Source organism: Gobius niger (genome assembly GCF_951799975.1).
Source record: "Gobius niger genome assembly, chromosome: 14".
Lineage (NCBI taxonomy): Eukaryota > Metazoa > Chordata > Actinopteri > Gobiiformes > Gobiidae > Gobius > Gobius niger.
In genome coordinates, this window is record NC_136865.1 from 19663658 (window position 1) to 19675615 (window position 11958).

Consider the following 11958-nt stretch of genomic DNA (forward strand, 5'->3'; position numbering starts at 1 on the left):
CGTTGCATAGTTTAAAAAGAAAAGAAAAAACGCTAAATCTACGTTAGTGCACATGTTAGTCATAATCCGCGCATAATAAGATTGAGATTAACAAAACGTAGTGCAAAAATCAACACCTTCAAGTTCAACCCAGTCACACTGATTGTCAACAGATGCACAAATATGTTACAAATGAGACCTTAGAAATCAATAAAATAGTGTAGAAAATCCGCATATAAAAACTATACATTTAATATTTCGAGACTAAAACAATCAAATACAACAAAATTAATAAATATAGATAGAAACTGAGATCTGAGCTAATGACAAAATATTGCAAAAAAAGGAAAGAAATCTCGTGATCCGTTATAGGCGCGTTTAGAAATCTTCAGTCTTGCTTTTATTGTCCATTCTGTCGTCTTGTCATTTCGCCATTTCTCATCAGTCAATATTTGCTGTAAATCCACATTGCGCCTGATGAGATGCGTCTTCCTGTTTTGCCTTTTCCCGCAGGTGGAGCCTCGTGTTGAAGACGTGAGCTGCCGAGTTCAGCGGCAGGTTGGCGGGCGCGGGTCTGGAGAGAGGTCGGAGGCAGGTAAATCCCATTTCTGAAAGATGAGACAGAAAATATTTGGTTATTATGTGGAAAGCACATCATTTAATCTCTTCCATTGAGTTTGCCATACCTTATTCTATTCCCTTCTTACATCTACATAGGGATTTACAGGAGCCTTGTCCCATTGCTTCACATGTTGGCTGAAATTGATCTGTATGTACATTTTTTACAGATCTCAGTGGTTTGGACAATGGTACAACTAATGCTAAGTTGTAATTTGAGCAATGTATTGAGAAAAGAAATCTGGTGTATCAGTTCTGGCCTGTAGCTGACATAACGGCATTGATATTTGGGTGAAATATTTGAAGTATAGCGATTTTTTCTGGTTCAGTCCACAGTGCTCATTTTAAAGGGCTTCAGATGGAGTCAAATTTGAGAGAAGACTGAAATATGAAGTGCTAAACTAAAACAAGAAGGTCTAAAGGTGATAAATCCATATATGGTAATCTTTTGTTGTTGTTGTTTTCAGAGGATATTATGTTATATTATATCTAAATAAATGCAGTTTTTCCATTTTGCTAATTGCGATTACAGCGCAACCTTAACTCAGACTGCCGTGTTACTACCTTAATAGAATTTGGATGATACATAAGGGGCATTTTTGAGTTTGTGTCCTGGGTCAAAGCACGCCATCCTGGTACACAGTAATCTCTGCACACGGCCTGGTTAAGACTGAGCATATTCATGAGCCCGTAAAGATGGGGGAGGTCCTCTTCCCTCTGTCACCTCCGCTGCCTCCCGCTATTAGCACTACCAATCAGCGCCCATGGATGGCACACTAAACGCCCAAACATGTCTTGAATACAGAGTCCAAAACCATCCAGGACGTCCCGCTCCACACATTAAGCCCCATCTCGATCTCCGACACGGGACCTCCGCGTCGCCCTCCACCCTCCAGCATTATCTCAGCCTCCGAAGTGTTTTTCCCACGCTTTATTTTTCTCTGTCCTGTTTGCACCGAGGAGCGGGAGGGGCAGCAGTGGAGGGGAGAAGGGGGTGATGGGTAAAAAGCTGATGAGGTTGCCATGGAAACCACATTGGCATGGCCCTGATTGGAGTGTGTGGTGGTGGCTAATTATTCAGCGCATATGCTTAAAAAAAACAATAAAGTAGGACGTATTGAAATGCAGAGCCAAGCATCGCGTGGTGTGAGATTAGCATATTCTGAAGACGCCTCGTTCTCACCAGAAACTCATCCAAACTATCACTTTTATTTATATCCGCTACATGCTAGGTTAGATAAACAGTACTGGGATAATAAGGTTTAGATTATGTGGCAATTAAAGATATGTAAACGCTTCAAATTAATAATTTATATTTTAGAACAAAGTACTCTGTTAAATAATGTTATATATTCAATACTGTTGATTCGACAAAATCAAAAATGTTTCAGACAAGTAGGATTTTCTATCAACTAAGAAAAGCAGACAGCTGACGGCAGGCCTGCTGGAGTCTGTGGATGGACCTCTGAAAGAGACTGAGGCTGATCTTAACAATGGCGGCCTTTGTTTACCAATCTCCCTCGTCCATTAATCAGGACGATCCGGCTCTAATTGGCGTTTTGGTTAAGCTGGTCTCCAGACCCCCGTCCCTCCTCTGGCCTAAATAATGGCGTTACGCCACAAGTGCCGCCACACATTGGAGAGGACAATGTGCCGCTTGTCTGAGGGCCCAGAGAGCCCCCTCCTCTGAGCCCTGTGCCCCCCCAAAATAAACCTCACACACAACACAAAGAGCCTCTCACTATTGAGACCTCACTGTCGCAGCCTCTGTCTGCTCTTCCTCTGCGCAGGACGCCCCAATCAAGACGCACACTTTCACAGCACTGTGCGGGACAGGAAGGGCTCAGACCAAGTTCATCCTGATCAAAGTGAAACTAAGTTTCATTGGTCTCACACTCAGTTTTACACTATAATAGACAATAATTCAGTGGTGAAATCTAGACTTTTGGCTTAAAAAAGACCTTTCACTTTTTACAAAAGATTTCCTTAAAACAGAATTGACTAAATCAAACCTCTGCCATGAGTACAGTATTCATCTGGCATCTGTAATGTACTCATTGCGGCATGTCTAAATGTAGCCTGTTTCCTCCATAAGCCTAATTGGACGTATGTTGCCTATATAAAAAGGTGATAACGAGTAAATTTACAAAGCCTATATGTTGCTAATTACAGCTTTGTGGATGTCAGAGGCACGAAGGTGTTTCCACGGCACAGCTCATGTGCTACACTATGCAGATACCGGCGCCGCCGTTAACACGTTTAATTAAACCTCATGGAATTACAGCAATTATTTTCTCTAAAACCATCGACTAAATGGCGAGTGGCTCCTGAACGCATTCAAAACCCACAAAATGGTCGATCGCAACCATCCGCAGCGTGAGGCGGGCATGAGCCACAGCTGCCCTTAAAAATGCCAGCTTTTCGACTCGAAATGCTACTGCGGTTTCCCCCTATCTTATCCTCATCCCGCTCGTCTCTTGGGGCGATCTCTGCAATTAACACACTGGCAGTAATTAACACTGTCTTGAGGCGGCCAATGGCGCGGAAAGCTCAGGAGCCAACATGAAGTGGGGGAAGGTGCAGTTAGCCACGTTCCCTGTGCTGCTGCCATTTTGTGCCAGTCTCCCACCTAAGATGGTGGCAATGACTCCCGAGTGGGAGAGGAGGACACTGGCATGGGAGGGGTGGAAGTAGAGGATTGTGGGATTGAGAAGGGAGTCTGTTATTTTCACTCTGGGTCTATGTTTGTGAAGCAGAGACAGGAAGAGGCATGATCACTGTCAGTGCTGCCCTACATGCTGCACCCTCGTGTGGACACAAAGCCCAGACACACAAGCCTCTGCCAATGAAGCCAAACAAAGTGTTATGTGTCCACAGAGTGGCGCGAAACATCACAATGTGACGGTCTGTTTGGGTAAAAAAGGTGCGATTTACATGTGCTTAATATACAGGGCACACATGTGGACGCACACAAACAACCAACACAGCCGTTCTCATGGTATGGTCTGCCCCTGAGCATGCAAATGACATTCATTATGCAAATGCATACAAATCAGAACCAACCATCTGAGAATCTGAGCTGGGAAACAACCAAAAGAATACAATTAAGAGAATGAGGCCAAAGCAAACTGATGAAAAGTCCATTTGTTGGAGAGGTATTTCTGTGTGAGAATTTACAGATGACGTGAAAAGTGTAGGCAACTGAAGATTAAATTAAGTCTAAAATACATGGTCATGGTTTCAGTTCAAATTGCAAGCACTTTTAGCCAAATCTCCCGTTCGCACCAACTCTGAGCAATACACTAAATTCTTCTCAATGACATGAAACATTGAACTTGTAAATCTAACTAAACCTGCTGCTAGGAGTGACTTTGGTTGTGTCGGAGAAATGCATATCCTTTTCTTTAAAAAATAGGTTACAGACTGTTTGTTAATTGTCAATATTGTGAAATTTTATTTTGTGAAGTCATTTTTTGGCCAAATTGCGATTTTTGTTTCACTCTTCCCTCCAAAATACTTCTGCATCTTTTAATACTGCACTGTATTGGTTCTGACCTCAGCCAAAACCAAAGGCTAAAACACGTTAAACAATAGCCACTTATAGCTATGATGATTCGTTACCAAAAAAGTACAAATAATTTATGCTATACCAAATGTGGCAGCTTCTTTTGACTAAAGACTTTGTGCAGTTTTATGTACAGTGCTGTTGGTGCTGTTTGAGCAGAGCCATTTCCAGATGAATGCTCAGCTCTTCATTGTTGGCTGCTGTTTGTTAATGAAGCCCCAGAGGTCTCTACTTGATTTGCTTTCAAACTGTTAAGCTACATACATTTCCGAGCAAAGTTAAGTTGTAAAACACAAAACATGCAGCGCGGCGCATTGCGAGGACCTATGGATTGCTATGCGGCATGGAAGTCTGTTTAGCCCGATGTAAAGTGAATGGCAATGATTTAAACGCCGCTAATTGCCCTTGAGTTTTGCTTCACCTTTGCAGCTTCAAGTCAATTATCTCACTATTATCAACATCAGTCCGAATAAAAATGGCACTCATCAGTAATACACAGACAATTGCCTTTAGACATCTCTTCATGTGGCTTTGTCTCGAGGCCCCTTTGTATCCGTCTATCTCTTCAGTGGCAAAAACAACAGTAGTTTTACTCCGGGCTTTGGTGTAAGATGAAAGAAATGTAACGCTTTTTAGTGAAATAAAATGCCAGTGAAAGTTATTTCTAATACAGAGTGGAGCTTAAGAAAAACGTCTCGATTTTCAGTGTAATTTATAATCTTCATTCCCTAACATAGTGCAAAATTCCTTAAAATAACCCAGTGCAAATTGATTATTCTTTGAGATCGAATGATGGAAGTTGTTGCCTTTATAAAACAAGTTTGTTTAATAAAAAACTACGGGATTATAGACATTTCTGACCTTTAAAGGAAGTTAAATTTGTGTTGCTTTTCTGATTTTGGTTATAGGAGAAGAGAGAGGAACTTGCTGCAAAGTTTATAGTACGAGGCCTAAATTTTGTGAGGTTTGCTTATCAATTTTGTGCTGTTAACAAGCGATATTATTAATGCTTCAAAAAGACCAAGCATTGACAAAATGTTCATCCACACCCACCTTAACGTCATCAGTGGCTTCACGCAGATCCTCTCCTTCCAGGTTTGTAGTTTTCACACAGTCTTTCTTTTCGCTTCTTTAAGTCGAGTGTAGCTTTTGCAGGCGTGTAATGGGATTCTTGTTACTTTCGGTTATCTAGCTTTATGAAGAATGTACGTCACTCATACAGCTAGATAACCAAAGATAACAGACAACCCCTCTGCCTGCAAGACCTCCTCTTCTGCTTTTTTTTTTTTGTTGCAACAGAATGCGTCCTCCGCAGTGGCCTAAACACAAGGGGGAGAGGGGGGAAAAAAAATGCACTTTATGGGCTGCACAATAATCACAGCTGAATCAAAATCACAAAGTTTTAGGCTTATTTAAAATGTGCACTGTGGACTGGATCCTGATTTTAAAACATGCATTGCACATGTACTGTACTTGCTGGAGAATTTGCAATTATATATTCATATCTATATTCGTACAGCCCCATAAAGCCTCTTTACTCAACCGCTACTCCACATGTGCACACACTGAAAACATTATCTTATGAGTTAAAGGGGATGATTTATCACATTGGTCTTATAAAATGCCTGGGTGAAATGGGATGAAAAACAAGCATGACTAAAGATTTGCAAAGGGATACTGCTGGGAAAACGCATTTTCCGAGCTATTAAGTGTTTTCTTTTTTTTTTTTATAGGAGTGGGGAATGAGTCCTTATAGAAATTCAAAGCAAAACAAAACATTAGCGTGCGGCGACTGTTCACTGAGCTAAAGACAACAAAGCGCTTTATAAGGGCATCAGCGGCGGCAGATGAAATGGCCCCGAGGGAAATAATTTACTGTCTGTTAAAGGAAGAATATTATACACAAATCCTCTTGGAAATGTAAGTACCATTTCAGGTGATGTGAAAATATGCAGAGGCTTTTTTTTTTTTTTTTTTACAGTCAAATGTGAAATTATTTTAGCTCTCTGCGGGATGGGGTCGAATCATCAAAGCAAAAAGCGTATAAAAAAAGTGGTTTAATGTTTTTTCCAGCTCAGAGCATAAGCCATCACTGCTTCAGAAGTGCTCCCTGGTCACTGATAGACGTTAACCAGGAGAAATGTAGCGTCCTCAAGCCATTTTGAAGTCTTTATGATTTTTGAGCTTCGTGGTTCGATCAAACTTTTGGAAGAATACGAGTTTCTTTGCAATTTTTATGTGTCTTAACACTCAATTATGTTAACTATCAGCAAAGAATGTATTAAATAAAACTGATTCCACACTGTTTGATCGAATCACCAGTATGTGGAAAGCCCTGACCAACTATGTTATAGCCTTTACTGAAATGCATTGATTGATAAAACACTTTCTTTGTTTTTTTTAACAATAATTAATCAATTAATTACATCCATTGTTCATTTTGAATGCCTAAAACAAATAAGTTTTAATTTATCTCCAATTGCTGCATCTTTTGTAGAATATTTTGCGATAAATTTCAAAAGCAGCCACCCTTTATTTTACATCGATAACGTGTTTCCCCCATAAAAGAAAAAAAGAAAAGGAATATACTCATTACATCAAATGAATTACGAGTGTGTGTCTGAAGGGTCTGAAACCATAATTAAAACAGTCTCATTTTCCCACAAACACTTGCGCCTCACTCCCTCCCCCATGACGTCACGGGGACCGCTGCGTTTCAATTAAAGCACCGAAGTGTGATGGCTAATTAACGCGCGCGCGCAAACACACACACACACACACTGCACAACAGAAACTAGGCCACTTTCCCCCCCAAACCAACATAAGAAGAAAAAAAACACACATCGCATCTGGGGTTTACCTTCAAAGTCTAAGGGGAAAAAAGGACAGCAATAAACAACGAAAAAACGACGATCTCTGTTACATTAAACACGCTTTACATTGTCGGACATCTGCTCTCGGGGCGCGCTGAGATGAATCGTACCCAAATGAATTACATTATAGGGCGCATTTTGGATTTGTGCCAAGAGCGACAGGAGTGGAGGAGAGCATTGTGCCCGGCCGATTCTTTTATGTCCCGGACCAGTCTGCGAGGTGTAATGGGTCCTAACTGAGGGTAAAACAAAGACGGTGTGTGTCTTTTAGCCCAAATAATAATGTATGGAAATAAGCGCCAGAGGACAAAACGAGAGGAATGAATGGGGGAAATTAATGGCGTGATTACAATTGTGTGTAAGCCTATACTGTATAGTGTTTCGAGGGATAGCCTACATTGCATTAAAAAAAAAAAAAAATGTTGTATTGCATTTGAAATAAAGCATAGTTAATCTCTTTAAGGGAACCTAAAATTCAAATGCATTTGCGCATTGATTTTGGGGTTACAGTTACAAAAGCAACACATTTAAATTACAATTGAATAAATTAAAAATATTTTATGGTAAAACATTCTATCGTGTAAATTTGCAATGCATGTGTATTGTATCGTTTTATATTTTTCTGTTGGCCTATTAGGAAACAGGTGTGGGCCTACCTGAGATGTAAAGCCATCGTTCTACACCGAGTGTGTATCAAACGAAGAAATATATTCAGATGCTGAGACTATATTTTCAAAGCACTGTCTCAAAGAGGTTTATATGTTACAGTGACAAGTTATGCCGTTTGTTAATGAGGTGGCGTCTCTAAACTTCCGAGTTTGAAGGGGCGATCTTGATATCGCTCTGAAAAATGTCCCACGTTAATGGATTGTCAGGGGCATAAAGGGCTACACTAAACGATGCAAAATGCCCGCGTCTACAAAAGGATCCCGAAAGGATTTTAAAATGATTTCCAGAGGTAATCAATTGGTTCCACACAGCGTGCTACTCCCGCTTCTGCGTGTCTCCGCTCTCACTGCTGTGCGTAAAGCTGTGCGTAAAGGACGTGCCTGCACCGTACCTGAGGTTTTCACACGTCAAATTAACGACAGTCACGTGCTGAAGCGAGTGTGTGTTAATGAGACATGACAATGGAACGAGAAATGTGAATAAATTAGATGATATTGTGGCTTTAATGTTTACCTGTAAACTGCTGGAGAAGCATCGGCAGACACAATCATGTTACAAGAACCTGCAAAAGAAAGGAAGGGTCATTTTAAAAATGTACAAATTATGTAACTATTAATCATATCCAAATGTTATATTTATTTCTGTAGACAGGTCTGAAGTCTGAAGAGCGCCGCACGTATCTCACTTCTGACAAAGCACTTAACCTTTCACAGCGATAGGCGTTTTCACCATAACAAAAAGTGGAACTTTCTGCCACATTATTTCATAAACTAGTGTCGTTCAGCCTCCATAAAGACTATACGATCCAAATTAATTATAGGCTCTCCCTTCATGTTCTCTGGGAAAGTCCTTCGTGGGAAAGTAGCCCACTGGGTCCTGACCTAGTCCAATTGAGCAGCAGCTGGGATAGTGGGGCCTTCGGCTGCGAACCACACACTGTACTGCAGCTCTGCAGTCATATTTTGTCTATGAGGATTATTATTTATCATTATAATTTATCCTGCTGTCACTTCATGCTGATTTCTGGGATTTTCCCAGGATCTTCAACTTTGGTCTGACCATGAATAGGCAGTGCACCTGTAGATTTACAATTGTGGTCATTTTTGTCTGGATAACAATATCACAATTTACAGATTAATGTATTTCATTTACAGCTGGTATTGCTCAGTCTTTTTAAATAGTCTGGAGCCACAAATCGGCTAACCTGATTAAAAAATATGCAGTTTCCTCAAAGATTACAAATCGTTGAACTTTTTTTCTTCGAGACCAACAAGTATTACAACCTGTATTTTCAATTTATTTAATTTGCTAATATCCAACATACTTGCATGCAGCCATGTATGCTGCATACAATTGTTGACCAATACCATTTGAAATAAAGCACTAAGTCTAATGAACAGCCTGCTTGAACACGCCCCTCTCACGTTGGACATGCGTCATTGGGCCTGAACTTGAGTTTTGAGCCACGAGCGCCAATGTTCCTTAACACAGAAACTTCCTAACATAATCCTCATAGAGCAGGCTATCGTCTGGTGTTTTGTTTCCAATTGTTTACTGCAGTCTCTCTTAACACTTTAATAATTACAGTGTAGATGTACATGATTTGTGGTCTAAAACAAACTAACTGCATGGCTCACACACTTTAAGATATGTTGTGCCTCTGCGTAAATTACAATCTGCACTGTAGGCCTAAATCCTCGTGCCTTCGTCGTATAATTAAACCAAGCACTCGGTATTATAAATGTGCATTAATTATGACAGAAGCTGCGCGTTTGAGCTCAGCAGCATCCCCAGATTAGAACATGCCTTATGTAAGAGCGAAATCTGTGCGTAATCCCATGCACCAAGTGAGTCTCTCCGCCACTGCTGCTCCTGCTGTTGTGGACTTCATGCCTAGTAATCACCTTTGCTTTCTACATGTTCTGGCCCTGTTTAATCTCTTGACTCCAAACACAAAGCAATGTAGTAGAGCTTCTATAGCCTCGAGGCAAGTGGCCACCAGCGGAGGCCTGGGCCACCACTATCACCAGTATCTCAATAAGAGGCACACGTGGGATCAGTTATTAAGTTCCTAATTGGAAACTTGTTTGTGAATTTATAAAGTAAGTGCAAAGTACTAAATTGAGAAGCAATGTTGATATTTTAAAGCAGTGTGAGCCTATGACAATTATGTGTATTGAAGCCATCAATGAACATCATAACTTTTGAACAAAAAAATGACTTGCTTGTCACTCATAAGCTGTATACCGGAGCCAATGGTAAAGACAAAACATCTAGTTCCACCAATTAACATATAGGACTACTTGGATGGCACAGGAGAGCGCGTGCACCTGTGACCCGAGTTAAACAAAGGGCCTTAAACTACCAAATGTCTCTCCAACTAACTTAGGTCGTTACCGCGTTAGTTCCCGCTTTGTTCACATTTCAGCAGAACACAGTGCATTCAGTTACATGTAAAAATCCTCGAGCTGATGCCTCAAACACCTTTAGCTTTTTGTGTGATGCTGCAACACACGGAACACGCACAGAGCACAGAGCAGGACACGGTACATAGTGTGAGAGCCATTTCAGTACGCACTTATGTGACAATAGGGTTAGACATGTCCTCGTGCGCCTCACCTCAACACAAACCCACATTGCGCTCGTTTTGCGGTGCACATGTTTGCATTCAGCCAAAAAAAAAAAAAAACAGACATTGTGAATACGCTTTGTACTTACTGTAGCTCAGCGGGATGCAGCAGGGCGGGTGGCACTGACCAGGAGGGACAGCGGTTCCTCTGGACGTGCTGCTCGCTGAAAGCCAAATGAGCGCGTTCTTGAGCGCCGTATTACGCTTTTTGTGGCGACGGCGCATCGTGACGTCCCGCCGGTCCCGTCCATTTTTTTCTTTTTTCTTTTTTTTTTTTAAATAACGGATCCTCGTGTTTTTCTCCGCACATTGCATGCGCATGCCCTCCGCTCGCTCTGCCCCTGTCCTCCCCTCGGTGTGAAGGGGAGTGAGGGGCTGTTCTCCTCCGGGATGGTTACATCTCCAGCACCGATGCCTCTCCAAATGGTGTAACGTCTCATTTGTCCGGAATTATAAGCCGTCCAAGGCCCACCCCCTCGTGAGCCAGTGAGGTAACGCGGTTCCCACCCTCTCACGGCTCTGATATTATGCAAGGCGGGCGATGTAATTCTAATCAGGCCTATGGCAGTGGCGCTCACGCCCCCAACAGATGCACGCAGAAGTGCAAGGTGGCACCGTCACTCACCCATCCAACACAGATTACACTAATTTCCTACGGGCTTTAAACTGACCTATTACTTGTCATTATAGTGAACAATACAACACGGTGCTGCATATAGAGCTATGAATGCAACTCATAGGCGAAGAAATTCTTAAGGCGACTGAAAATAGTGTTTACAGCATGCGTTTTACCCATTGTGAAGATGGGTCTAAAGACAAACACGTCATAAACTTGGTCTTGACCTCCCCACCCCTGTTCATAATGAGCTGTGATAGTGTAAATGCAGTGCCAATATGATTGTCTTGTGATAGACTACAATTGAATACTGTGAGGTTTTATTTTTTTATTGTTTATTGTTGTCTACTGATATGTGTCACTTGCCTTTAGTCATTATAAGGCAACATGCCTTATACTGTGCCTTATATATGTGTACTTCAAAATTGTCAGACTAAAAATGGTTAAACTCTTGCAGACCACTTTAAGACATGTCTCCCTCATCTTGTGGTGGACCATGAAATGGCTGAAGAGGTGTCTCGTCTCTCAACTGATTATAATGAGAATTGAAGTTCTGACCCAAGGAAAAGCACTTTTTTTTGTCTATTATTCAAGGGTCTATGTCTCCATGAAAAGCTCAGACTAATCAACATTTGCATAGAGTTGACTCAGTATTTGGTTACACCACTTGATGCAGAAACTTCAAAATGCACCCCTTTGCAGTGCACGACCAGTGCTTCATTGGATCCCCCGTTTAGGGGAACGCATTCTCCCAATTTTCAGTGTTTCAGGGTAAAGGATCTGGCAAATATTGCATCTGATATAATGGTGTTTAATGAGAGTGTTCTGGCAAATGTTTTAGCCTGTTCCCTGAATCCATCACATCAGACCAAAAGTGTTCCTGACACTATAATTTACAAATGAAGCACTGTGCACGACTTCATAAAGTTTAACAGAGCTGCATATGTACAAAACAAACTGTACCTCATTTTACAATGTTCCCAAAGTATCTGTCACAAGTAGCCTATAC

The 11958-nt window shown here is 41.4% G+C and overlaps 1 long non-coding RNA gene across 1 annotated transcript; it reads right to left on the minus strand.

Annotated features, from left to right (window-relative positions):
- Nucleotides 1–355: 355 nt before the first annotated feature.
- LOC306974317 lies at nucleotides 356–10803 on the minus strand. The gene is made up of 4 exons (XR_013793621.1): nucleotides 10423–10803; nucleotides 8218–8266; nucleotides 5216–5481; nucleotides 356–587 (listed from the first exon to the last, which is right to left on the minus strand). It is a non-coding gene; the product is annotated as an uncharacterized lncRNA (long non-coding RNA).
- Nucleotides 10804–11958: the final 1155 nt, after the last annotated feature.